Raw genomic sequence first — 27,649 nt, 5'->3', positions numbered from 1 at the left:
AATACACCGTGGAAATGGGAAAAAGAACCATCTGAGGCAGTTGCTAAATTGAAGTAATGTGTCATAAAGGCACCATGCTTGGTGTATCCCATAAAAAACAGAGATTATTTATATAAATAGGTTTCATTGAACATTGTATGTCAGCAGTGTTATCTCAAAAACATGATTTAAACCATAAAACTATTGCTTATGCCAGTAAGGCATTTTCCCAGGTTGAAATTAAATTCAGTGAATGTGAAAAGGCTCTTCTGACCACTGTGTGGGTGTTGCAACATTTTCGCCCATTGTTCAAGTGGAAAAGGTAATCATTGAAACAAATCATCAACCATTGCAGTTTTTACAGAGTAAAAGGATTAGATTGGGCAATCTAGCACAGTCCAGAATTACTTCTTGGACATTGGCATTGCAGGGCTCAAGGGTTGGCAGATTTATGTGACTGTGCAGCTGAATGTGTATCAGATGAAGTAGAGGTGGAGTCTTTTTTGCAGGAGTTTGAACAGTCACCACACAAAGCATTTGATGAAAATACATGCAAGAATTTATCAACTGTATATGTTGATGGATGTGCCTTTCACATTGAAAATGACAGCAATATGCAGTTGGTGTCAGGGATAGGAAATGTCTGGTTGAGCTGTGAAGATATTCTTAGTATAGGAATGAGAATTGAGGCTAAGAGTAGCCAGGTAGTAGAGTTAGTAGCCATTTATAAAGCAATTACTCCTGTAGTTGATAATAAATTCAGTGAAATTGACCTGGTGACTGATTCTGATTATGCACAAAATAGCTTTGTAGAATATTTCCCTGGCTCGGAAGCAAGATGCATGATCACATATAATAAAAAGCTCCTCAGGCATGGGAAAATGATACAAGCTATAGACACATTAGTGTCAGAGAATGATTTAACAGTATACTGGAGGAACATTTGTACACATTTGAAAACTCCAGGAGAAGATAAGGAGGGAAATGATAAAGCAGATCAATTGGCCAAGATTGGGGCTGTTATGGGAGAGTTGTTGCCCAATGAACACTTAATTGTTGAAATACAAATAGATGCAGTTACACGCTCTGAAACTGCAAAAGAGGTAGAACAACCAGTAGTGCAATGGAGTTATGATACACCAGATCAAGATCTGATTAAGGCGCAAAAAGATGATCCAATATTGGGGATCTATTATAATTATTTGATGGATCCTGAACAAAATCGTTTAACTGAAAATGATTGTACAGGAAAAGAAGAGTTGAGGGTGTCAATAAATAATAAAAAATGGATTAGACTACAGGGTGGGCTTATGATCAGGGAAACCATAACAGGACAGATACAGTGGGTGGTACCCCTTTCATTCAGAGTGCTAATGCTACACCATGCACATGATGCAATAACTGCAGGACACAGGGGTTCACAAAAGACTTTAAAAAATACTTAAAGATTATGATTACTGGCCACATATGTCCCAAGATGTGGAATTATACACCAGGGGGGTGCCTGGTATGTGCACAATTTAAACCTGCTTCACCAATACATAGAGCTCCTCTGATGAAAAGAGGTTTAACTCTTCCATGGTCAGTTTTACAAATGGACTATGTAGGGCCTGTAAAGAGTTTGAGAAGGGGAAACCGTTATCTTTTGACCGTGGTTTGTTTGATGTCGAAATGGGTAGAGTGTATTCCTGCACCAGATTATAGTGCGCAAACAGCAGCTACGTTGCTGGTAAATCATATATTTTCAAGATTTGGGTTACCACAAAGAATAGAGTCAGACAGAGGAAGTAATTTCACAAGCACCTTAATGAGCAAGGTGTGGCAGATATTAGGGGTAAAAAGGAAACTGCATATTGCATGCCGGGCCGCCTCTTCTGGAAATATAGAACGTAGCAACAGGTCTGTTGTGGAGATATTAAAGAAGTTTGTCGCAGAGGCAGGTTCAAGTTGGGATTTACGATTACCTCTGGTAGTGATGGCAATCAGATCGACTCCTGCTAAAGCGAGAGGTATCAGTCCTCATGAGATTGTAGAGGAGGTTCCAGACATAACCTGCACCCCTGCCCCTCAGTTTGATCTGCCAGGAAGGTACACGCCAAGGGGTGTGACGTATGAAGAGCAAATGAACCAACAGAGAGCCGCACTTGGACTCTTCCCAGTATACATTACGAGATCCGTGCCTGTTGAAGTGCCAATAACAAGACAAACCTGGGCAGCACTGTACCCTATCAGATAGCCATACCAGCCGCTGATACGAAATGAGGAATACCTTCATGCTGTCCACAAAGAGACCCCAAAAGCCTTAATGGAAGGCCAGTAGAAATGACATAAGTGCCTGAACAGACTCGCAAATGAACAAATGTGGCTATCAAAGACAAGCATGCCAGTGCGAGTAACCACGAAAATAAATGTAATGGACACAGAGAAGAGACAATGTTAAAACATAAGGAAATGGTGCCGCGAGACAAAATGGAAGCAACCGTTGTTAAATGTGTGTAAATAGGCTTGAAACGCAAGATGCTAAGAAACCAATACTGCTTGCAATGCTTAGTAGAATAATAGAGGCGGCATGCGCCGACTATATATCTTCCTCAAGAAGCACATTCTACAAGTTCGACTCCATTTTGTAAAAGCAGAAATGTACCCAGGCAGCCAGAGGCCTGACAGACATAGTTTTCGAAACCCAGCCAAAGGCAAGAGCAGGAGCGGAATTGAAACTCAACAAGGAGCGGCTCATGCCTGGGAAATCGAGGTCAACCAGAGAAGGGGAGGAGAGCATCAACTCGCAAGAATCAGGCCCTGGAGCATACCAGCTCACGTGTGAAGGTCAAGATAAGAGAGAGCCAGTCAGGTGGCAGAGCCGAAACAGAATTAAATGCAATAAAAGCTGGAAACTGAAGCAGATTCCTGGTGAACAGACACGTGACCAGCCAGGCGCGAAGAAGTCCCACCGCCTGATGTCATCCAGAACCCGAGGATGCCATAACTTCTCCTGATAAGAGATTACAGTTCTGAGGCCATACCCAGCCAACAAATTGACACATAGCCCTAAGATACTGATTGATGGAGGGGAGGAAGGGTGAAACCTGCGACACCAGGCACCTGGGTTTCCATTCTGCATGCTGCTAATTAAAATGGGGATTTATGTCTAGGGGTGTAACCTGCCCAATCACAATAGACCAAGTAATCTAGTGTCCTATATCCAGTAGAACAATGAGACGTCGTATTTGTAGCGACGTCAATCACGAGTGGTGTAGAGGGTTGGACATAGACGCCCACCCGATAAGAGTTATCCAATCCGCATGCTCTGTTACCGTATACAGATATAGCACCTATACTTAAGTTACCTTTCCTAACCAATTATATTTTTTAGATTTAGATTTAGATTTTTATAAAGTTAGACGTCAATGATGATGAGTTTTATGCATAAAAGTGTCTGTTCAACTGAAATTCGGGAAGTCGGGGCGAGAGAGGTGATTGCAACACTGCTGATTTCCATTTGTTTTCCCTGTTTGATGTACTTGCCATTAAACAGACTTCTCTTTGCCAACTTACTGAGTCCTCATTATTGAGTTTTGTTGGAGTATGTGAATCTTGCACCCCCTGTCCTCACATGGTGCAGCCATACATGGTGCAGTCTTACAAGCTCAGGAGGGTGAGTACTGACCCATGGGCCCGTCAGTAACTTCCTCCCCTCTCTGAACACTTGGTAGTAGAGGATGGTTTTGGCCATTGATTATTGATTATCGATTGATAGTTATAAGACACCTTCAGACCGATGGCATGAAGTAACTCTGGGCCCTTGGTAAGATCACGAGTCCTTTCGCCATTCCGGCTGAGTAGACTGAGAAGCTCCCCGTGGACAATGATAGAGTAAAAGTTTCAAAAATCTGCAGTGGGTCTGAAGGAACCCGCCTTTCCAAGCATAACCCTTATTATTTCCACAGGCAGCAGATCGGACGAAAACCTTAAAAGCAGGAAGAGGAAGGGGTGGTGATACCGAAGTCCCAGAGAGGAAAAGATGCGATCGGTGAGTGAAACAACTCGTTACTTTGGCAAATGTCTCATAGGCATTTGAGTAAATAAGGTTATGGTAACAGAGGGTGGCGGAGAAAAAATAAAGTAGGTAGAAGTAGAGAAGACTGTATTTATATAAGGGATTAATGACTCGAGCATAAGAAATAAATTGTGGATACCAGGAGGGCACCTGAGCAAAAACGTAAGGAATACCAGGGGAGCACCTAAGCAAAAACGTAAGGAATACCAGGGGGGCACCTGAGCAAAAACGTAAGGATTTGCCTTGTTCCTGCGCTTTAAAGAGTGGTCAGAAGAAAAGTGAACCCAGAGCCCACAGTGGGGTGACAATTTATGTTACGGTCACAAAAGGGGTTTGTTCACATCCCATGGTGGGGTATTGATTAGAAGGCAGGTATATGTGTGACCAGCTGGCGTCTGTCTAGTCTGTCAAGCATCTGTCATATATGTCCTGTGTATGTCAAATGTGAAATTATTGTATTGATGATTGATTGAAATGCATTTTGGCTTTACGCGATTTCGTAACTAAGAGGGAATCGCCTTTGAATTGATGAGTTTTGAGTAAATTCTTGGTACAGAATTTGGCGGAGAAAAAAAAAATTGGATTGAAGCTTGCGTATGTGGTGCTCGCTCATACTAGTGGAAAGATTAAAGAACTGTGTAAATATTGTTGGTGACGAAATTAAGAATGGAGGAAGTTACCCCACTTGCGCATTTATGCAAGCAACTGCCCAAGCATGCAATACAACTGAAGAAATATAGCCAGGAGTGGGTTAAGGGTACCACCAATAAAATGTTTATGCCTTGGCCCCAGAATGGGTCACTTTCTAAGGCTGTTTTACAGCACATGACCACCTTCCTACACGCCACATATACAGGCAAGAAGCTAGAGAAACGTCTTGCTGTCCTTGAGTTATGGAAAATGTTTGAAGAAACAAAGTTGGAAGAACCACCCACAGACTGGATACTAAATGTATGTACAGAGGGGTGTGAGATGCCTACCGCGCCACCAGCCCCGCCTGAGCCAGTCATCAAAGGAAGCAAACCAGAAGGGCTTTACACGCTAAGAGAACTCAAGGCAGCCACGGGGTATAGCAACCACGCATATGAGTCACCTACGTGCATTAGTGACGAGATCAAGGAGAGGGAGCAGGAGAGTAATGTTGCCTCTGCAGTCCTGAGGGACAAGGAAAGATGCGATGGTGGAAAAAAGGATCCGGCACAGACTAATGCATCACTCGAGAAAGAGAAAGAGGGAAAGAAGCGGAAAGGAAGTGATGAGTTAGCATTCACAAAAGACGAATGGATGGGAGGGCAGATACTATTGAAATTTGATCGAAATGGAAGCGATGAGGTACGGTCGAGAGAAAGGACTGATGAAGCACAACGAAGGGAGAAAGAAAAGGAGAAGGAAGTAAGGGATGAAAGGACAAGAAAGAAAGATAGGCTAAGACGAGAACAACTATATCGCGAAGAGCAAGGAATACCGCTCAGTCGCACACAATACGCAGCCTATGAAAAGTACAGGCAGAACATGCTAAAGTTAGAGGAAGAAAGGAGAGTGCACGAAAAAAAAAGTAAAAAAGCAGGAAGATGAGGAAAGTAGAAGGACAAAAGAATGTTGAAATGAACCGATGAGGGAAGTAGATAAAGCTAGAGAAGAAGCGAAGAAGCGAAAGGAAACAGATGAGGAAGCAGAACGTAAGCGTAGACAGAGGGCACAAGATCTAAAATATTTGCAACAGGAAGTTAAAAACCCCAATCCTGTTGTAGAATGGGAGTACATAGAAGAATTATTTCCTGCAAGTGATGCGGTACCAGGTATAAGCGGGACAAATATTGAAGATGACACCAGAAGCATCAGGGAAACGATTGATAAAATCTATGACGAAATGGGACTGGAACTAGTTTACCAAGGGGGAAGGGAAGATGAGCGCTTAGAGAGCACTCATCTATATGACACTGAGGATGTCACCCGAAGTAGTGGGAGCAGGGGACTGTCCCTAGACAGGCTTGAGATTGGGCAAAATGAAGAAGACGCTAGGAGTTGTGTAAACTGGGAGTACTCAGAATCTGACTCTGATGGGGAAACGGATGATGTGGCATATGAAGAAGGGATACGGTGCGAAAAACAGCCCCCGGGGGACCGAGGGGTACGATGGACAGACGCTAGCAGGTCCACAAGTAGGGCACCGAAGTCTGCCGCGCAGTCCGGTTGTCATGAAGGAACACCCCACGGTCAGCGGGAGGCGTCAGCACCTTGCCTATGCAGACAGACTAAAGGCATTGACAGGTAGACGGCAAGGCGGGAATACCACCCCGGCAATAGACCAGAGAGCAATGGGGAAAGATAAGGAGGACTGCGCATTCCAATTCCCGTTGCTAGAAAAGGGGGGAGCAAGATCACAATATATTCCATGGCCACACATGGACCGAGAGAATATTAAAAATAAGCTTCCAATGCTGACATCGGAACCGGAAAATGGATACACGAGTTAGAGAAAATGACGGAGGGTGTCACCTTAGCGATAGGGGACATTAAGGGCCTCCTAATTTCTATACTTGGTGAAAGAGCAGATGATGTATGGAAACGGGCTGGCTATCCTAGGGTAACCTTAACTGATCCCTCCCATGACAGAGCGCCATTTAACAACTGCAGAGCAGCAATGTGGAAAGCGCTTCAAACGCTATACCTAGACACGTCCGATATGGGAGATATTATGACTAGGAAAATGAAAGATTCCAAGGATCTGTTGATTTATCACCAGAATTTTCAGGACGCGTGGGTGCTCGAAACGCAGGAGTCTTAGATGAAATCTATCCCTGTATTCTACCACATATTATGCCAAGGGTTGCCTGAACCGGTGCAGAAGCAGCTTAAAAAATTGGTAGGAGTAGAAGCAAAACCATGGGCAGTTGACTATTGCACACTACTGTAGATTGTTGCAAGAAAAGAATCGGAAAAAAGAGGCAACGCGTAAGGGAGAGGAGGCAAAGCTAGTGCAAAAGAAACTCCCGAAATATGCTCTCGAGGGAGCCATGCTCACCAGTCCAGCGGAGCCAAGCGCACAACAAGCGACCAACCCATCGCAGAATAATCAGGGTAACGCAGGGTTCTACCCGAGAGGAAGGGGTTTTGGAGGAAGAGGATGGCAGAATAATCAGGGAGGGTTTCGAGCTAACCAAGGAGGTTTTCAGAATGTTCAAGGGGGCTTCCAGAATGCACAGATGGGCAGTCCAGCTATGCCAGATGGACATATGGCCCGACCACCGCCAGTGTGTTGGCTGTGTGGATTGACAGGACACATGCAGCAAGGTGCACAGCAAGTGGTTCAACCACCGAACATGGGGAACTTGCCGCAGGGACAACCCCAGCAGGCACCGCCACAAATGTCGCAGGGCACTAACTCCAGAGGGGGAGTTAACCCTGGGACTGGTGGAAATCAACAAGTATTCAGTGGACCAAACTTTTATATAAAATAGGACAGCTCACGGGGGACTCTGATGTGCTCTATCCTATCAGTGACACCAGACCCTATCAGGGAACCAAGGGGGAATGTCACCATATGGGGGAAAGAATATTCCTTCTTAGTTGATACGGATGCAATGCGCTCATGCATTCGAGAAGGCAAGTTTTCCTTGTCCGGCGAGGCTATAGATACTCAGAGTTTCACTGGAGCTCATAGTAGAGTTCCCTTTACAGACGCACTCTCAGTCTCAGTGGGAGAGCGCGAAATGTATGTACCCCTATTATATTCACGTCAGACTCCAGTAAAGATTCTGGGTCGGTACCTGATGACTAAACTAAACATGACCATCTCATTTACCGAGAATGGTATAGTGTGCTCCACTTCAGGAATGCATTATTCAAATGTGTGCGAAATGATCAGAGCATACTCTGGACGTGCAGCAATGAGGGCTATACCGCTAGAACCAGAGGTTTCCGCATATGGCATTCGGGTGCTTATTGCAGGATTACTAGGCCTCATGGACAGACCTATGAGAACCCCAGATGAGTTTCTATTCAGACCAAGAATACCCATGCATGACGAGGAGGGACAAGTATTTCCTTTAAGGGTGCAATTGGCCGCAGTACGAGCGAAAGTGGTATTTGTTGAAGGATGTGATGATGAAGGCAGACAATGGGGTGCGGTTGTCGCCATGGAAGAAGGGTACCGAGTGACTGACGTCACTGATGACGATCTGTTCGAAGAACACCCTGACCTAGAAGAGACAAAGGTGGAAGTGAGTCTCATATTTTGGGTCAAAATGATCAAACGAGAGGTGCCAAAGAGAATGATGTTGGCACTAGTACGTCCGGAATACTTTGATGACGACATGGCCCAAGTGCCTGCCGCAGTATGGACAACAGGACCCTACGATGTAGGACTCCTGAAGGGGGCAGGGGAAGTGAAAATTAAACTGAAGCCAGGAGCAATTTTACCGTGAGCACGACAGTATCCCATGTCCAGAGAGACAGATGAAGGGATTGCGAAGACAATCTCTGCCATGATGGAGCAGGGCATCCTTGTGACGTCAGAATCGCTGTGTAACACAGTGATTTACCCTGTCAAGAAATCAAAAGGAGGGTCTTTAATCCAAGATTTAAGAGCCTTAAATGATATTGTTGAAGTCGAGTTCCCTCTAGTCCCAAACCCCTCTACAATCCTATGCAACATACCCACTGAGGCAAAATATTTCACGGTGATCGATCTGAAGAATGCGTTTTTCTCGATCCCGTTGCACCGTGACTCACAAGACCTGACGTCATCACTTTCAGACAAATGCATTTGAAAAGCATGAGGTTGCCACATGGGTACTGCGAGTCCCTGTCTATATTCAACAGAGTCCTGCAAATGGACCTAAGCAATATTCGGGTGGACAATGTTGTATTGCAGTATGTAGATGACATTCTGATCTGCAGCACCACTGAAGAGCAATGCAGGCAAGACTCTGTCCAGCTCCTAACCATACTGGCTGAGAAGGGATACAAAGTTGATAAGGAGAAGCTGCAGTACTGTCAGCCAGAAGTATCGTACATAGGGCAACTGATTTCACATGAGGGGAAGAAGGTAACCCCAGAGAAGGCTGAAGCCAAGCTGCACACGATAAAACAAATGCAAAGCTTCTTGGGTCTGTGCAATTATGTCAGAGCATGGGTCTTCGACTACAGCTCATACACCAAGCCCTTGCTTCAGGCCCTAAAAAAGGCTCAGGCGAAAAGGGAAGATATCGAGTGGACTGAGGCAATGGAAAAGGGGTTTACAGAACTCAAGGGGGCAATTTGTAAGGCCCCAGTTCTCTGGATTCCTAATTATGCAGAGGAGTTCTACCTGTTCTCACATACCAATGGTAATTTCATGACGGCAGTGCTCGCGCAGCGAAACTCACTGGGGTACAAGCCCCTAGCATATTACAGCGGGAATCTGGACCCAGTCATGAAGGGCCATTTCCCATGCGAACAAAATCTATTTGCCACCGCGTTCGCCATATGGAAGACGTCATCCATTGTGATGGGGTGCTCCATGACACTGTATGTTGAGCGCTCTCTGTTCGCCTTATTAGAGAAGCCAAAGGGCACACTGACATCTCAGAGAGCATCCGCCTATGAGGTGATCATCTCTAATCCATCGATCAAAATAGCGCGATGTAAAACTGTAAACCCTGCTACGTTCATAGCTGAGCCAGTCACAGAGGGAGAACCCATGCACGACTGTGCAAACTATGAGGAATTCTATGATGAGATCCCTAGGGTAAAGGGAAATGCCCTGGCGAGTGGAGAGATCGTCTTCATTGACGGGTCTTCAAAAACAGACCAAGAAGATGGACAATGGTATACAGGCGTGGCCCTGGTGCAGGACTGGCACGCTGGAAGAGGAAAGGCTACCTCCGAGCAGACGGCGCGCCAGTGCCGCACACAGCCTTATTGGACAGGCTGATGAAAGCACTACAGCTCCCAGTGGGCATAGCAGTCGTGAAATGCGCCGCTCATACCAAGGGGATGGATTTCGTGTCACGTGGAAATCATGAAGCAGAAACGGAAGCCAAGCGCATGGCATCCAAAACTGAAACAATCATGGACGTGGAGGTGGCATGTACCCAGGAGCGGATGATGGTAGCGCAAGCCACACCAAAAGCCTATAGCAATATGTGGCAGACTCAGCTAATGGAGCTCCAGGGGGAGGCACCTCAGCAGGAGAAAAATCTGTGGAAGCATCGGGGGTGTTCTTTAAACCCCTCTGACGGGTTGTAGAGGCAAGACAGCACTGGTAAACCAGTAATACATGTCGCCCTTCTTAAAGTAGCACTAGAACAGCTTCACTACCCCATTCACATGTCAAAAGAAAACATAGCTGCAACGCAGGCAGAAGACTGGTTGACACCTAATTTAGCAGAGCATGTTGCATTTTGTATGGTGAACTGCATTATCTGCCAGCAGTTCACCACACATTAAAAGTAGTGAGAGGAATCATTCCAGACCAAATGGACCATTTCAGCACTTACACATCGATTATGTTGATATGATTCAAGTGTGCAATGGGTACAGGTATTTCATTGCGGTGGTGTGTCCATTCTCTAGATGGATAGAAGCAGGTCCCTGCACACACCCCAACGCTATCTGTGCTGCCAAGTTCCTAGTGACTGAGGTGTTCCCTAGATGGGGGTGTGCGAAGTAATGAGATCAGATAAGGGGCTCACTTTGTAAATTCAGTTTTTGAACAGATTAGCTTGTTGCTTGGTATAAAGCACAAGTTCTTGTCGGCGTATCACCCTGAGGGGAACGGGATATGTGAATGGATCAACCGCTTGCTTAAGGAGAGGATAGCCAAGTTGAAAATCACATTAAAGCAGGGATGGCTGCACTGTCTACCATTGGCATTGTATGCACTTCGGAACCAACCAGAATCCGACCATCATCTCACGCCGCACAAGATAGTTACAGGTAGAAGGATGAGGACCCTTCTTAACCCCCTAGATAGGATCTAGATGTGATACCCTGCCAACTAGGGAGGTTCTGGGAGCAGAAATGAAAGACTATCTCAACTGTATGACATCCAGTGCCTCTGTCATTACAGACCAGCTGCAGCGACAGCGAAAAGGGTACAGCGAAACAGAAAGTGCTAATGCAGGCGCAGCTTAAATCCTTTGTGTGCACCTCGTCTTCCCTGGTGACACAGTATTGGTGAAGAACCACACAAGAAAGAGAGGGGACAAGCCAAGATTCAATGGTCCCTTCATCATAGAGGACTGCACCCAGTCCGCTGTCAAGCTCAAAGGCAGAAGAGCCTGGATCCTCCTAAATGACATTAAACCCTACATAGGAGAAAGCCCTTCAGCTGCATCCAGCTGTGAAGAAGCTACAGACAACGGGAAAGAACCTCACCACGTGCAGACAAGATCCATGATGAGGAAGAAGGATGCATGAGCAGAAAAGACAAGACGAAAAGAGCTCTTCTGAAAATGTTGACCTTACACCGAACTTTTCCCGTAAGCATTGAAAGGGATAAAAGCAACAAAATGAACACTCTGTTCAGCCAAAGATACAGGGTAAAGAAGAGAATCGTGCACCCAAAGCTGCACTATTGCTACTCATATAAATGTTTTAGAGCCACATTGTACACTGAAAAGACCCTAAGACTCTGATAAGCGAAAAGTAAGACATTCCTGAGAACCAAAAACACTATCCCGAAGCAACCAGAACCGAGACTGTGCCACAAAACTCATGGTCTCCCCCAGTAGGAATATTACAAAGTATGTGCTTTCCTGTTCCCGATTAGTATTAGAGACATATCCATCACTCGTAGGGAGAGACACAAGTATCCCAGATTTCATCCAAAATCCAGGTAACAGGAAGATAATACAGCAACTACTGACTGACGTAGCAGAGGCTTTTGCCAAAGTGCCAGAGTACTGGGAATAAGGACAAATACTGCCACCTCAAGTGATCATCAATGAACATACTTACACCCTATTTTTCCGAATCATAGAGGAGTGCCCAGGACCTGTTGGGAGAACCACAGATACCCTAGCCTTCATCAGAGACCCAAGAAACAACAAATTCCTAAACCAAGTATGGTACAAACTAAACTACGTGGTTGCAATCCACGCAGCAGGAAAATGTAAAAACTGTTTGCGTCAAAAGAAAGGATTGTGATCAGGATCCAGCAAACAAGGCAGATGCCTCTGTCACCCGCAGATACCCAGCTGGCTCACAATGTCATGCCCAGACTAGTCACAGACTATCTAGAAATGGTAGGAAGGCCTGCAGATGTTGACATCATCAACTTCCTTAGAGATCCAGCCAACGCCCCACACATGGGAACACTTCTCCATAGAATAATGCTCCAAGTGGAACTGTCCAACTTCCAGCGAGAATTCCTAAGGAGATTATAGTGAGACCTATCGCCGAGGGACAGACCGAGGAGACGAAGACCGTTCACGCTGCAAGAAAGGCCTGTGATCTAGAGACTGCAAAACAAGAGCAAATGTCGTTGACACCAGAAGACAGCAGATACGCATACCGAGTCTTCTTCCATCTCATTGAGAACTTTCCAGAAGTAGTGGGTAGACCTAACAATGGTGACGTATCCACATTTCTCAGAGATCCAGTGAAGAACGCTCAATTAAACAGGCTCTTGAGAGCCATCGTGGCACAACTAAGAAGCAATTATGGACATCCACTGCTAAGGAAAGCCTTAGAAGGAGGAGATCCAAAATAGAACCTTTTGTCATCTTACCGCCGTGTAGCAGGCAGAGGAAAGAGACACTGTTCTTCAACATGTCGCCGAGAGACTGAACGGAAGGAGCGAACACAAGAACTTCACCATCTTATTTTTCTTTTCCTACAACCTTCCCATTTTTCTATTTTTTCATATGGTCACGTGTGATTTTATGTTTTGTTCCTATTTTTGTAATATCTTATTTTTGTGATTTTAACTCGTTTTTTTACCTTTTCCATATGTTCATTTTTATTTTTTGTTCCTATTTTTGCAACTCTATTTTTGTGAGTATAGCTCAGTTTTCCTATTTTTGCCACACGTACACTTTCAGTTTTTTTTTGTTTTTTTTGTTTTTACTTTTTCAGCATTCCATTTTGTGTGATTTTGTAGCAGTTCCATCGTTTTATTCTTTTGCATTGAACTGTTTCCAGCATGTCCTCAGGACCAAGGCAAATCCGAGGCGTTCATTGGGACCTCACCTAGTACAGATACGCATAAATAAATGTGATGTACCAGTGTTGATAGCCTAACCTTTTTCCATAGTCTAGCGAACAGAACTGTGCTGCATACCCAGAGACTATCATCATCACCCACAAGAGGAGGGACACTTAAAATCACTCAACACTTTAGTAATAATAGACCTTTTGAACTGTGAGATCAAAGCACGAAAACAATAAAAAATTAACTATGGACTTTATCGAAATGAGGGCCCAGAACAGTAATATAGTTCTACCCCCAGCAGAAGGGCGCCTCCACATCCCCTGGAAGAAAATGCAGCTAATTATCGTTCCGAACGATAATGTGCATATGAACAGTGATTATTGTTGTTTTCCTATTATTAACAATCAGAACTGCTTTCTTTATTGGTGAGCGAAGTGTCCCACTATCAGTACGACTACAGGATAATGAACGTCAGGGTCACACAAAAGCACCCAGACCCTATCTTGGAAACAATATATGGTACCAGCACATGAAGGAAGTAGGACGAAGGCAGTCAGAAGGAGAATGCTTCATCTGTGCACTCCTCCATACAGTATAGGAAAATCCAAAATCTTTGTGGCTGTAGAGATTGATGTCCAGACAGCTCACTGTATGTCACACGTAGCAATGTACAAGACCAGAGCCCAGTTCATGGGCAATGATCCCTCCCAGAAATGGGCAACAGAAGCAACTGACCCTGACGGGATGATTATGTTCAGGACATAAAGACAAGAAACAAAGCCCATTCAAAGAATCATGTAATCAGATACGAGAACCCTGGAGTGAAGGGAGCTGGAATTAGACGGGAAGTGAATCAGAAGCTAAACGTTCAAGGAAAAACTCCAGAGGAGGCTCGAAGTTGGAAGAACAGAGGCCAAATGCAGATTTGGGGGAACAGTGCTTTCACCAGATGGATGGGAAAAGGGAATGGTGATCTGCAAAGCCTGGATGGTCATTGGTCAATACGAACCTACCATCAACATAGTACAGAATGGATGCAAGCCATTATGGCCAAAACTCGCTAAATTACTCACATGGGTCGAAGACAGAGGAGGACCCCTGCAGATAGTACCACTGGAAAGCCCAAAGTTCTGCTTCAGAAACAATGGTACAAGGAAGATGGGAGAAAATCAGAACTGTGGACGAGTCTTTGATGCTCCAGTAATGGTACATGGCACCGCAGTAATAATGGATCATTACTGGGCGTGTGGATCCAAAGCATATATAAGACTTCCAAAGAACTGGGGAGGCAAATGCACAATAGTAAACGTCCACGTTCCTGCGCTAGTGATCCCAAAAAGTGACCTGAATATTGACAGCTTCTCGAAAGCAGATGCTCACCTGAGGAAAAGGAGATCTGCGGAGCTAGTATCCTGAATGAAGAGAGGGAATTACTTTTCTACCAAATTGAAAGAAGCATTAAATGCAATCCCATACGAACACAGGCTGTTTAGCCTCACCTCATCAGTATTCACATCAATCATCTTGCCACGCATCCAAGTTGGAGCAAATACTAAATGGTTGCAGATAACCAGGTGGGAATTACTGCAGACCATCAACACCACTGTAAAAGGATTCAACGCGATCAAGGAGGAACTGAAAGCAATCAGACTGATAACACTACAAAACAGATATGTGCTTGACTTGATCACTGCAATGGATGGAGGTGTTTGTGCAAAAATTGGAGAATCATGTTGCACATTCACACCATCTCACGATGAAGAGAATGGAACCCTCACAGAGGCCATAAGCATGTTGACAAATGTAAAGAATCAAATGATTGATGAAATGGATGAAGTGGACGATGACAGCTGGTTTGGGAACCTGTTCTCATGGGTCCCACAATGGATGGCTGATATATTCAACTTTCTGGGTGTCCTGCTAATAATGATACGACTAGGTTTATGTGTGCTCAAAATAATCATCACACAGTGCCAGAAAGCAGCAAAGAAAACCATTGGAATGAAGATCATGGTCGATGTAGAGCCAGGGTGGAAGCCCAGAGACCTGACTGATGAAGAGATAAAGGACTTTGTGAAGGCCAGTGAGTTTGTGCCAGAAGGAACCAAATTTGCATACCCTAAGAAACGAAGAAAGTAAGAAGGAAAATAGATTTACTGCAGTCCAAATGGACAATGCCAGCTCATGACCTGGAACAAGGATGAACATGTAAAAACAGCAGGGAGTTTGAAAGGGGTGATAACAATGTGGACTCCAAAGATGCATATGTTCACACGATTCTGTACCAACCCTGAAGATGATGAACAAAACACTGAAGAATCAAGAGAAATGGAGACGAAAATTGAAGAGGCAGTGGTCGATGAACAAACCAGAGGGGGGAGTGAAGAGGAGGTTCCAGGCATGACCTGCACCCCTGCCCCTCAGTTCGATCTGCCAGGAAGGTACCCGCCAAGGGGCGTGACGTATGAAGAGCAAATGAACCAACAGAGAGCAGCATTAGGACTCTGCCCAGTATACATTAGGAGATCCGTGCCTGTTGAAGTGCCCATAACAAGACAACCCTGGGCAGCGCGGTACCATATCAGACAGCCATACCAGCCGCTGATACAAAATGAGGAATACCTTCATGCGGTCCACGAAGAGACCCCAAAAGCCTTAATGGAAAGCCAGTAGAAATGACATAGGTGCCTGAACAGACTCGTTAATGAACAAAAGTGGATATCGAAGACAAGCCCGCCAGTGCGAGTAGCCACGAAAATAAATGTAATGGACACAGAGAAGAGACAATGTTAAAACGTAAGAAAATGGTGCTGTGAGACAAAATGGAAGCAACCGTTGTTAAACGTGTGTAAATAGGCTTGAAACGCAAGATGCTAAGAAACCGATACTGCTTGCAATGCTTAGTAGAATAATAGAGGCGGCATGCGCCGACTATATATCTACCTCATGAAGCACATTATACAAGTGCAACTCCATTTTGTAAAAGTAGAAATGTACCCAGGCAGCCAGAGGCCTGACAAGGCCAAGTTTTCGAAACCCAGCCAAAGGCAAGAGAAGGAGCGGAATCTAAACTCAACAAAGAGTGGCTCATGCCTGGGAAATTGAAGTCAACCAGAGAAGGGGAGGAGAGCATCAACTCGCAAGAATCAGGCTCCGGAGCATACCAGCTCCCCCGTGAAGGTCAAGATAAGAGAAGCCTAGGCAGGTGGCAGAGCCGAAGCAGAATTAAATGCAATAAAAGCTGGAAACTGAAGCAGATTCATGGTGAACAGACACGTGACCAGCAAGGCGCGAAGAAGTACCACTGCCTGATGTCATCCAGAACCCGAGGATGCCATAACTTCTCCTGATAAGAGACTACAGTTCTGAGGCCATACCCAGCCAACTAATTGACACATTGCCCTAAGATACTGATTGATGGAAGGGAGGCAGGGTGAAACTTGGGGACACCAGGCACCCGGGTTTCCATTCTGCATGCTGCTAATTAAAATGGGGATTTATGTCTGGGGGTGTAACCTGCCCAATCACAATAGACCAAGTAATCTAGGATCCTATAGCCAGTAGAACCAATGAGACGTCGTACTTGTAGTGACGTCAATCACGAGTGGTGTAGAGGGTTGGACATAGACGCCCAACCGATAAGAGTTATCCAATCCGCATGCTCTGTTACCATATACAGATATAGCACCTATACTTAAGTTACCTTTCCTAACCAATGATATTGCATGATGATTTTTGTAAAGTTAGACGTCTATGATGACGAGTTTTATGCATAAAAGTGGCTGTTCAACTGAAGTTCGGGGAAGCCGGGGCGAGAGAGGTGATCGCAACTCTGCTGATTTCCATTTGTTTTCCCTGTTTGATGTACTTGCCATTAAACAGACTTCCCTTTGCCAACTTACTGAGTCCTCATTATTGAGTTGTGCTGGAGTATGTGAATCCTGCACCACCTGTCCTCACATGGTGCAGCTATCTTGTCTTACAAGTTCAGGAGGGTGAGTACTGACCTATGGGCCCGTCAGTAACTTCCTCCCCTCTCTGAACAAGGTGTTAACAGGAATGAAAATAGTACTGCCACAACATTTATTATACAAGACACATGAGCAGACTCTTGTGAGTGCATCTACAGTTCACGAATATGTGGAAGAACCGAGGAAGCATTTACAACATGCATTTGTGCAGCAAAATTTGGAAAGAGCTGCTGATAGTGCAACATCATATTATGATAAAAAGACATCTGTGAAAGAGTATAATGTAGATGATTGGATATATAAGTTTCATTTTGGAAAAAGTAAACATAAAAACTCCAAATTTCTTGCAGCATGGCAGGGTCCATTTGAGATAGTGGATAAAGTGTCCCCAGTAGTAGGGTGAAATGGTGACAGAACAATTAGTTCATATTAACCAAATTAAGCCCTGTCACCCCAAACATGAAATCAGGAAGCTTGAACAAGTAGAGACAGCTTTAGTACCTTGAGTACATGGAGAGAAAATACACAGTGACTGTTTTCATAGTGCCTCACACTATAAAAAAATAGATATAGTTTTTATTGTGGAAATAAATGCAGATGAAAATACCACATTTGAGAAAGTTGTGGTAATAGATATTGATATAAGGTGCTGAATCAGGTTAACTTACTATGGTACAATGCTGAAATATTCTACGTAAAAATTGTTTTGATGTATGATAATGTCCTATGTACATCATTGTTTTTTCTCTAACATGTGCTTAGTTGCAGATATCGGAAGAGTCAATCGGAATGTTTTGGACCACATTTTATTTTTGGCAAAGTAGTAGAAAGGGTGAAATTGGTATTGTGCTATGTACTTAATCTGTCCCTTTTCTCTTTGATTTAGAAATGACTAACTGAAATATTGGTTGGGGTCAGAGGTCCCAGGATCGGAGGATGCGAGAGATGATGGAGTCCTGAAGTCCATGGGATAGAGCCCAAATAAAGCCTCCGGACCAAAGTATGGAGGTGAAGACAAAGCAACTGGGATGCCTAAAGAGATGATTTCTATGGAAAAAACACCCAAGAGCGCCAGGATGAAAGAATTTCACCGAATGAACCAGATAATAAAAACATGGTGATCAGGACATCTCAGAGGTGTGGTCATAAAGATGGTGAACGTTATCAATGGAACAGTAGTGAGTTGAACTTAATTTTGCAGCTTTGCGGGTGGAGCATAATATCATCCTATGTGACTGAAAGTGAGGGTGATGGAGTCTCACAAATCTGTTATTTTATTTAATTGTTTTGATTAGTTACGTTAGTTATTTGCTTTATTTATATATTTTGTTTTATTATTTTGTTGTCAAAACTGAAATGTTGATTTCACAACTATTTAAAGAATATGATTGTAAAGACATTTAAACATACATGGGTACTTCGGTTGGAAAGAAACGTACACAATATTTCTATGAGGATTTATGAGCCCAGTTGGGATCTGTTTTACTTTTGTTATGATTAAGCACTGGTTTATTATGAAATATTTGAATGTTAATTTTATTGAGTTGCTAATATTTCAATTTTGATTCATGTGATGGAAAAAGAAAGAAGAACAATTTGGGTATCCTCCAATTGTGGGTTTGGTTAGCCAGAATTGTCGGAAAAAGGAGGGTATGTAAGGACATGTATAGCATTTTTTGCAGGTATATAATATATAGCACTATTGCTATAATACACAGTACACAGCCAGGCCCCATTTGAAACTGCAGGCATTCAGAGCACACATAGAAAAACATAGTGTGCTGCCAGGTTAAAATAATGAGTTGCACAATGTATATTGGATGCTTCATGTGTGAAGACTACATTAGAATACATAATTGATTAACATTACTAACCTTACTAAAGTGCTAATTTCTAACATGATAATGCAGTCGTATATGCACAATGAGGTAAAATCCATGTTTTGGGTGCATTGTTTAAAATTCATTTTTCCATGAGGAAATGCACACTAGCGTTTTATTCAGCTTGTAGAGAGCAGAAATATGCAGGAAGCAAAAGGAAACAGTAGCTCTGGAATCAAGTCTTCATTGTATTGAAAGCAAAGGCTAACACATGGCACATTCTTTTTACCCTGATTGGTAGACATTGTAGGCAGACAAGCCACATCAATAAAGGGCTGAGTCAAAGTTTTCCTAAGGAAGAGAAATGAGGAGAGTAGGCAGTTTGTGCTGGGTTCAGGACACAGACAGACGGTGCTGTCTCAAGAGGGTCGAGCGCTGACTTTTAATCTAATCAGTTGGCGCTCCCCATACATGTACATGGAAGTTTCGCACTGAGACTGGATTTCAAAACACAGCGAGGTCATGCAGGGACTTCAAAGATTACTGGCCTTGGTAAGAAGTGCTAAGTGAGGAACAGATTGTATGCCGTACGTGTGTGGCTAGGATTTATTGCAGTGCAGGGAGTTTAGGAATATTATATGTTTTTTTCTCTCTCTATATTCAAAGTGTGGGAACATGAATTCATGTTTGCAAAATACCTGCTTGTTCTGTGTTGTTCTTTTATCTTGCAGATGATGCCATAAATAACATGTGGTAAGATTTGATGGCTTGTAAATGGCATGTAATGCAAAATGTACATAAAACAACTGAGACTTTGGTCATTCATGAATCTGTGAATTATTTATGTAAGTGAAGTACAGAGGGGAGGTTTATATCAGTGCAGTAGTGCATTTACCAATTTACCACTGTAATTGAAATAGCAAATAAGAGAATGTCAGTAGTAAATATCTACAAGGTGAAGGAATTGTGTGAAATGTAATGAGTGAGTCCTTCCTTGCATGCTGATGGGAAGGGGTGCCTAATCTTGCACATAGGTTACTGGATGTACATAAGCCAGTAATGCCTAATCGGGCACATAGGTTACTGGATGTACATAAGCAAGTAATGCCAGCCACAAACTATAGGTGGCGCCTTGAATAAATTCATTGGGTTTTCTGGAGTTTTCTAAGTCTGGGGCTCTCTATAGGCGACTAGAAGGCATTCTAATAGAAAGGAAAGGTTTGTTTTTATGATGGGGTTATAGTATAAAAAAAACATGTTCAACACTATATCACAGGAATAAGATAATTCTGAAAATACCGCAAAAAGTAAGATACCACTAAAAATATCGGCAATACAAGCTAACAAGATATGGTCACTAAAATATTGTAATACCAAACCCATGCTAAATTTAAGACTAATTTACTGCCAAATTACCGCTAATATTTTTACAGTAAGAAAATACAACCAAATCCTGAATTTACCCCAATAAGTCCAATATCCTACAAGCCCCTTTTAGTTAGTCTGTGGACATTCCGTGAGGGGGTGCCTCCCCTTGATCAGAGAAGGTTTGGAAGCCACCCCTCCAGATCCCGCCAAGCAAGTGGGGGACTATGTGTTAGGCCTCAGACAGTGGATGACACAGATGATGGGTCAGGCGACAGCAAATCACAAGGCCAGCCAGGAATTGAATAAATACTGGCATTATCTTAAAGCCTTGCAAGTTGATTGGACTCCGGGACAGGAAATCCTTGTGATTGAGCCTACCAAGCCTAGAGCTTTGATAGACAAGTGGACTGGACCCTTCAGGATCATCTCCAAGATGGGTGAAGTCAATTATTTAGTTGACATGGGAGTCTCTGGGGTAGCCCCTCAAGTATTCCATGTTAACAGGCTCAAGCCTTTCCACAGGCAAGCAGAAGTCTCATGTCTCTTGCTAGCTTCAGAGCAACCCTCAGAATGGCTCAGTGGAGGGAGTATTTCTCTCTCCTGATCTGACGACAGAGCAGCAGAAGGCCTGCAAGGCTGTGCTCCGGCAGTATGCCTCTCTGTTTTCACTGACAGCAGACCTTATACCGTGGTGTAGGCATGAGATTGACACTGGTGACAGTGTGCCTGTCAAAAGAAGGTGCTACAGTGTGTCAGATACTGTTAAGAACCACATCCAGGCTGAGGTCGCCAAGAAGTTGGATCTGGGTATAATTGAACTCTCAACCAGTCCCTGGTCCAGTCCAGTGGTCCTTTTCCCCAATGCAAATTTCCAGGCAGGTACCAAGGATTGGAGGTTGTGTGTGGACTACAGAGGAGTCAATGCCGTCACCAAAACTGACGTACACCCATTGCCCAGGGCTGATGAGCTCGTGGACACCATAGGTGCTGACAAATTTGTGAGCACCTTTGACCTTATCTCAGGCTATTGGCAAATGGCTCTGACGGATCATGCCAAGGAAAAGACGGTGTTCGCAACACCTGAGGGACTCTACCAGTTTAGGGTCATAGTGTTTGGGTTGAAAAATGCCCCTGCCATGTTCCAGAGATTGGTCAATCATGCGCTCAGTGTGCTGGAAGCCTTTTGTGTGGCTTACTTAGACGACATTGCTGTCTACAGTTCCACCTGGGAAGAGCATTTGACACATCTGGATATGGTGTTGCAGGCCTTGAAAAGGGCTAACCTCACTATCAAGGCCACCAAGTGCCAGATAGCTGGGAAAGTCAAATTTCTTGGTCATGACGTAGGAGGGGGTCAAATCCAACCTCTCCCCAGTAAAGTACAGGATGTACATGACTGGGAGACTCCCACTACTCAAACCCAGGTGAGGGCCTTTTTGGGCATCACTGGGTATTATCGCAATTTCATGGCAGTCTATGGGACCATAGCTGAACCACTGACAGCTCTGACTTCACCCAAACAGCCTAGGAAGGTTAATTGGACTAAAGACTGTCAGAGGGCCTTTAATGGATTGAAAGAAAGTCTGTGTGGGGCAGCTGTGTTGTGAGCGCCTGATTACAGCAAGCCCTTTATCGTTCAAACTGATGCCTGCAACCCCGGAATTGGAGCTGTCTTGTCCCAGTTAGATGACAAAGGGACGGAACACCCGATCATATTCATCAGTAGACATCTCAAGGGTAGAGAACATAGGTGAGCTACTGTTGAAAAGGAGTGTTTCAGCATAGTTTGGAGCCTTAGGTGTTTTAGGCCCTAACTTACCGGGTCTACCTTCAAGGTCCAAATAGATCATAAGCCCCTGAAGTGGCTTATGCAGATGAAGGGTGAGAACCCCAAACTGCTCAGGTGGTCCATAAGCCTGCAAGGCTAGACTTCACCATAGAGCATAGACCAGGGAAGAGTCACGATAATGCTGATGGCCATTCCAGAAGGTATGTTGACCGTCTGGATGAGGGTGTCTATCCCGTGGGAGATTTGTACCCTAACCTCAGCCTGGGGGGGCGACTGTGATGCTGGAAATGCATTGGAGGGACAGGGCCTCCGTATCCATGTCCTTTACTGCTTTTTATTGTGTGTTCTGTTGTGTTTTCCGCGCAGGAGTTCATGTGGGACTCCTGGCGGTGCAGCTCTCTTCTTTGGTTTTGCTGAGCAGACCCCATGGGATACCCTTATGGCACCCATTGGTGGGGTACAACCCTGTGCCCCTAGTGTATGTTCTTGGGCACCTATGTGTGGCCCACAGAGCAGGGTATGGGCTGGTGGCAGCTCTGTCCTGAATTGACTGGTACCCTGAGCCTCCTCCATTGTGGGATGCCCTGGCCCTCTCATTGAAATAGGTAGATTCCTGAGGGAGACAAGGTGGCCCTTGTGGCCTCTTGCCTTCCATTGCCTGTTACCTTGATCTTCCCAAAGTCCCAGGACATCCTGACCTTGTCCCTTCCCCCTGACTGGCTATTGGGTGGAAGTTCCATATATGGTGTTGTTGCGAAGTGCCAACCAGACTGGCTGGAGCCTTCCCAACGACTGTATGTTGTGGTTACGCACTTTGGGTGGGACCTGGGTGAATGGAGTGTGTGACAAATATGCATTCTGTGTTGTGGATGTCTAATATCCGGTGTTTGACACAATAACTGAGACAGCCCTGCCCGAAACTGGTATGAATGCAGTATGGAGTGTTGAATGGCTGGGTACTTGTCCAAATACACATAACTTGTTGTGAGTGTCTGGAGAGAAGTGAATGGCTTGAATGTACTATGCACCTGATTGGCTGCCTGCCTGCATGAATGCCCTTCGCAGTGATTGGATGCTTGAGTATGACCCAGCAGAATGAATGGGAGATCAACAGTATATCTAGGGACCTCTGACTGCTAGGAATAGTTTTCAGAAGCTGAAGTCCACTACGACAAGTAACTGGAGTAAACCTGAAGCTTAACCTTGAAGCACTGCTGGAAGAGAAGAATTGCTGTTGCCCTTCTTAATCAATCTGAAAGCTGCTGTGTCTACAAGGACTGACCCAGAGAGGACCTTGTAAGGTGCCCTCTTCCCGAGCTACGACGGACCATCATGCACCAGCTGATCTTTGCCAAAGCTCCCTGGTAGACAGACCTACGACAGACTGCCAACCAGAGACGGGGACTGCTGCTGAATCCTAAAGAGAAGCGCCAGACTGTTGTCCACCACCGTCGCAGTGCTGTTCACTCGACCCACATTGACCAGTGTGGTGTGAACAGGGGCGAGTCTTCACTCCTGTTAGTTGCCTAAGAATACTGCCCCTCCACAGATTCACTTGCGCTTCTGGAGAGCAATTGCATGAAATTGTTTTGTGTGCCATGAGCGTCATGCAAGCACAACTTCTCTGGTGAGAGTCAACACAAGATCTGCTTTCGAAGATGAAAAAGTCGATTGCATTTTTGAGTACTTTTCACCCGAGGAATGTGCATGGCGATCATTCGGGCGTCGATGTGTCATGTTCTAAAATATCCTTCAATGGTGAGAAATTACATGGTCTGCGGTGGCTGCCCTAAATTTATGGTTAAGTTGCTCAACTCATAGGAAGAGCACTTTTTGGGCAGCTTATAAGTTTGGTTCCCATGGACGATTCCCTACGGCACTCTGCAAAATATGTATATGGCCCGCTCACATTTTTTTTGGTAAGTTTGGTGAAGTTTTGTCAAGGGGGGGCAAAGTTATATGGGGGTTCCCACATTTTTTTTTCCATAGACACAATGGAGAAATAAATGTGCTCACGCCTACAGCCCAGGATGCTGGACGGATTTTGACCAAATTTGCGGCAGGATCAGTGGCTTGTTCCCAAAAGTGTGATTTTGTAAATTTGGTTTAAATCTGTCTAGTAGTTTTCTTAAAAATGTGCGAAATGTAGGTAAAAAAGAATTAGTGATATCTGGGTCCGCTCTGCGGACCTTTTTCCCTGTTCGATCTGAGGAGAGGACTCTGATTGGTCCGGAGGGCACTGTGATGTCTGCGGACATCAGACGCACCCGCTAATTGGTTGGTGAAAAGCAGAATGTGTGCCATATTTTACCGAAACGCCTGCCATGTTCTATCCGTGGACAGCCGTGGCTGTCCGCGGATAGCACGGTGGGGAACAGGGTTGGGAAATATGTTTTGGTTCATTTGGTGTTAGGAAGAGGGGCTGGGAAGGGTAGGGGAGTGAAAGAAAGATGATATGGGGCTATTTGTTTAGGTGGAAGAAGATCCCGTGGACACCATGGTAGTCTGTGGACAGAGTCTTGGGAAGGCAGTTTATCTGATGGCTGCAGGCAGGCTTTATTAGGGTAGAGGAGTAGAATGTAAATCATATGAGGATGTTTGCATATGTTAAAAAAATAGGCCATGCACCTGAGAATTTAGGCAGTGGAACAACTACCACGGTATAATACGGACATACAAATAAGAATCTGGCCACAACCATTGTAGTAGTAAGTGGTTTGTGGCCTTTCCATCGAACAAGTTTCCAACAAAACCCTTTCCATCGAAAGATTTGCAACACATTTTTTTCCATCGAAAGTATGTGTGTGTCGGATAAATTCATTTTTAGTCATTCTTTTTTTGGGGGTTCACCCTGTGAAACCCTCTGTTTTTTACCTTTACGAACCCACCCCAAACAAAATTATCCATGTATCCCACACACACATACATTTGAAGAAAAAAAATGTGTTGCAAATCTTTCAATGGAAAAGGTTTTCATTGGAACCTCTTTTGATGGACAGTCCAGATACCAGTTGGAGAAACAGTTTTGGGGTTATTTGGTGACTAGAAGAGGTGTTGTTAGTGTAGGGGAGTGGCATCTAGATGATATTGTGATATTGCCAATGGTGAACAATCGGTTTGGCGGTCTATTTCGATGTCTGCAGATGGCGTTTGAATTGGGAGGTTAAGGGCAAGTTGTGATGTGGTGGTGGTGGCCAGTGGGCAGATATTTGGGTGCATGGCCATATTATGCTGTAGTGGTTGTGGCCAGTGCCTAGATTATTGGGTGCATGGCTGTAGCACCCAAGAATCTGGTCACTGGCCACAATCATTGATTGTAATAATGTGTGTACAGAAATGGAATTTAGCCATTGGAAACAACCATTATAATAATATGCGTAATAGTAATTACATATACTGTATAGGCAGTGTATAGTTTTTGAAAGATAGTGACACAATACAATTGAAGTGGAAATGGTACTTTTTATTGATGTAGCATTGGGGGTACAGGTTGACTTGGTTGGATATGGTAATACAGGATAAATGTTTGCTTCTTTCTCTGTGAAAAAAACAAAGCATTGTATGTTAGGTAGGATACTTTTCACATTGCAAACAATCTCACATATTCATGTACCTTTTAGACCCTCATAATTAGTACATTCTAAGTACTATGCTTCAAACAACATTACTTTGTGTTTTGCACAGTTGCTGTGTTTGGTTGCATAATCATTGGATCTGTGGGAAAAAAAATCCATGTAGGACATTTATTTGATGTTACGTGTTACACTATGTTTGTTTGAAGTGTGCAGCACTTAAAGGAAAGTTTAAGGTGCACAAATAAGTGTGTTTGTTTTATAAGCACTGTTGCAGTAGGAAGAATTGTAATGGTGCACATGTTTTGCTTTTCGAAAGTGCTGGTGGTATGGCTGCAGTTTGATAGCAGTTGGCGTATTTTGTTTATAGTTTTGCAGTTCCTAAGACTATGCGTTGATGCAGTTTCATTCCTGTTGGTGGATTCTAAATATTTTACTATTGCAAACTAACATTGCAGTATTATGGGTGCAGTTAGATACCAGTTGGCTTATTCTAACTGTTGATAGTTTTACAGTTTTGAAGGGTGTGTTTTGAAGCACTTTGATTCCTGTTGGTGGAGTTTAACTCTTTCACTATTGGAAAGTAGCATTGCAGTATTGTGGGTGCAGTTAGATATCAGTTGGCATATTCTAACTGTTGATAATTTTACAGTTTTCAAGGGTATCCATTGAAACACCTTTATTTCTGTTGGTGTATTCTAGCTATTTTGCTATTTAAAAGTAGTATTAGAGTGGTAAGGCTGCAGTTAGATACCAGGTGGCGTTTTCTAACTTTTGATAGGTTTGCATAATTATTGGGTCATTGGGGGAAAAATCTATATAGAATTATCAAAAATTTACTAAATGTATATCTGTGGGCATATTGAAACTGTTTTCATTTCACAAAGAGCATTGTAGCACTATGCATGTGGTTAGACACCAGTTGGCGTATTTTAACTGTTTATAGTTGTACAGTTGAGAAGGGTATTTTTTGAAGCACTGTTGGTGTCTAAAGTACACTACCCTATGATAGGTTTACAGGTCAGTGATACAATTTAGGTTTAAGGAATATTAATTAGGCACTTGTTAGATTTGATGGTAATCTATATTCAGAGTAATGGAAGACACATTCATACCTAACACATCTTTTTTATGTATGCAGTATAGTGCCCTGCAGTGGTTGTGGCACCAGTGTTGTAGATTATGCCTACTGTTGTGAAGGGTTTCTTGTCAAGAGATACTTACACGTTCGTGAAGCTAGTAAGCTTGAAGTTGTTTTTGCTGCCATCTACGTTGTATCTTAAAAGCATTAGTATTACATATTCGCTATGCGAGTTTATTTGTAAGGTCGAACGATTGTGTGAATTGCAAACAATGCATAATATGCCATGATTTGCATTTTGCACCAGCTGATGAAATGGAATGTATTCACAATTAGGTATATATACATACAAAAATCATTAATTAGCGACCTTCTCCTGTGCCACATGGATACAGAGAGTGCATGTATGCTTCCACGTGTATGAAATCTGGAAGATTTCATTTATAGGTATATTTTGCTTTCTAGTACTTGCAGTTAATACATTAAAAATACTTGTGATCTTCATGTGTGTTTATGGTGAATCGTACCATACCTGCACAGTAGTCCAATTCTTTACTTATTCCTGAGACACTGTGGGCCTCATCTCGAGTTTGGCGGTAGCCGTTAAATGCGGCGGTAGTTCTGTTACGGCTGCATTTAAGGGTCCGCCAAATCATGGCTTTGGCTGATTTCCCCCCCAGCTTTGAGCTTAGGGGAAATCCGCCAAAATTTTGATGATTTTCGGCGTGTTTACTGCTGGTGTGAAATCCACCAGCGGTATTAGTGCAAACATTCCCCATTGAGCCCAATGGGGAATGGGGAATTCCTGAATGGGCTCAATGGGGAATGGGCAATGCCCGTTCCACCAAACCCATGATCCGGCGCTAATGGCAC

This window comes from Ambystoma mexicanum, chromosome 10, assembly GCF_040938575.1.
Source record: "Ambystoma mexicanum isolate Mex_15411 chromosome 10, UKY_AmexF1_1, whole genome shotgun sequence".
NCBI classification, from domain to species: Eukaryota; Metazoa; Chordata; class Amphibia; order Caudata; family Ambystomatidae; genus Ambystoma; species Ambystoma mexicanum.
The sequence above is the reverse complement of the archived record's forward strand: the minus strand, read 5'-3'. Positions refer to the sequence as shown.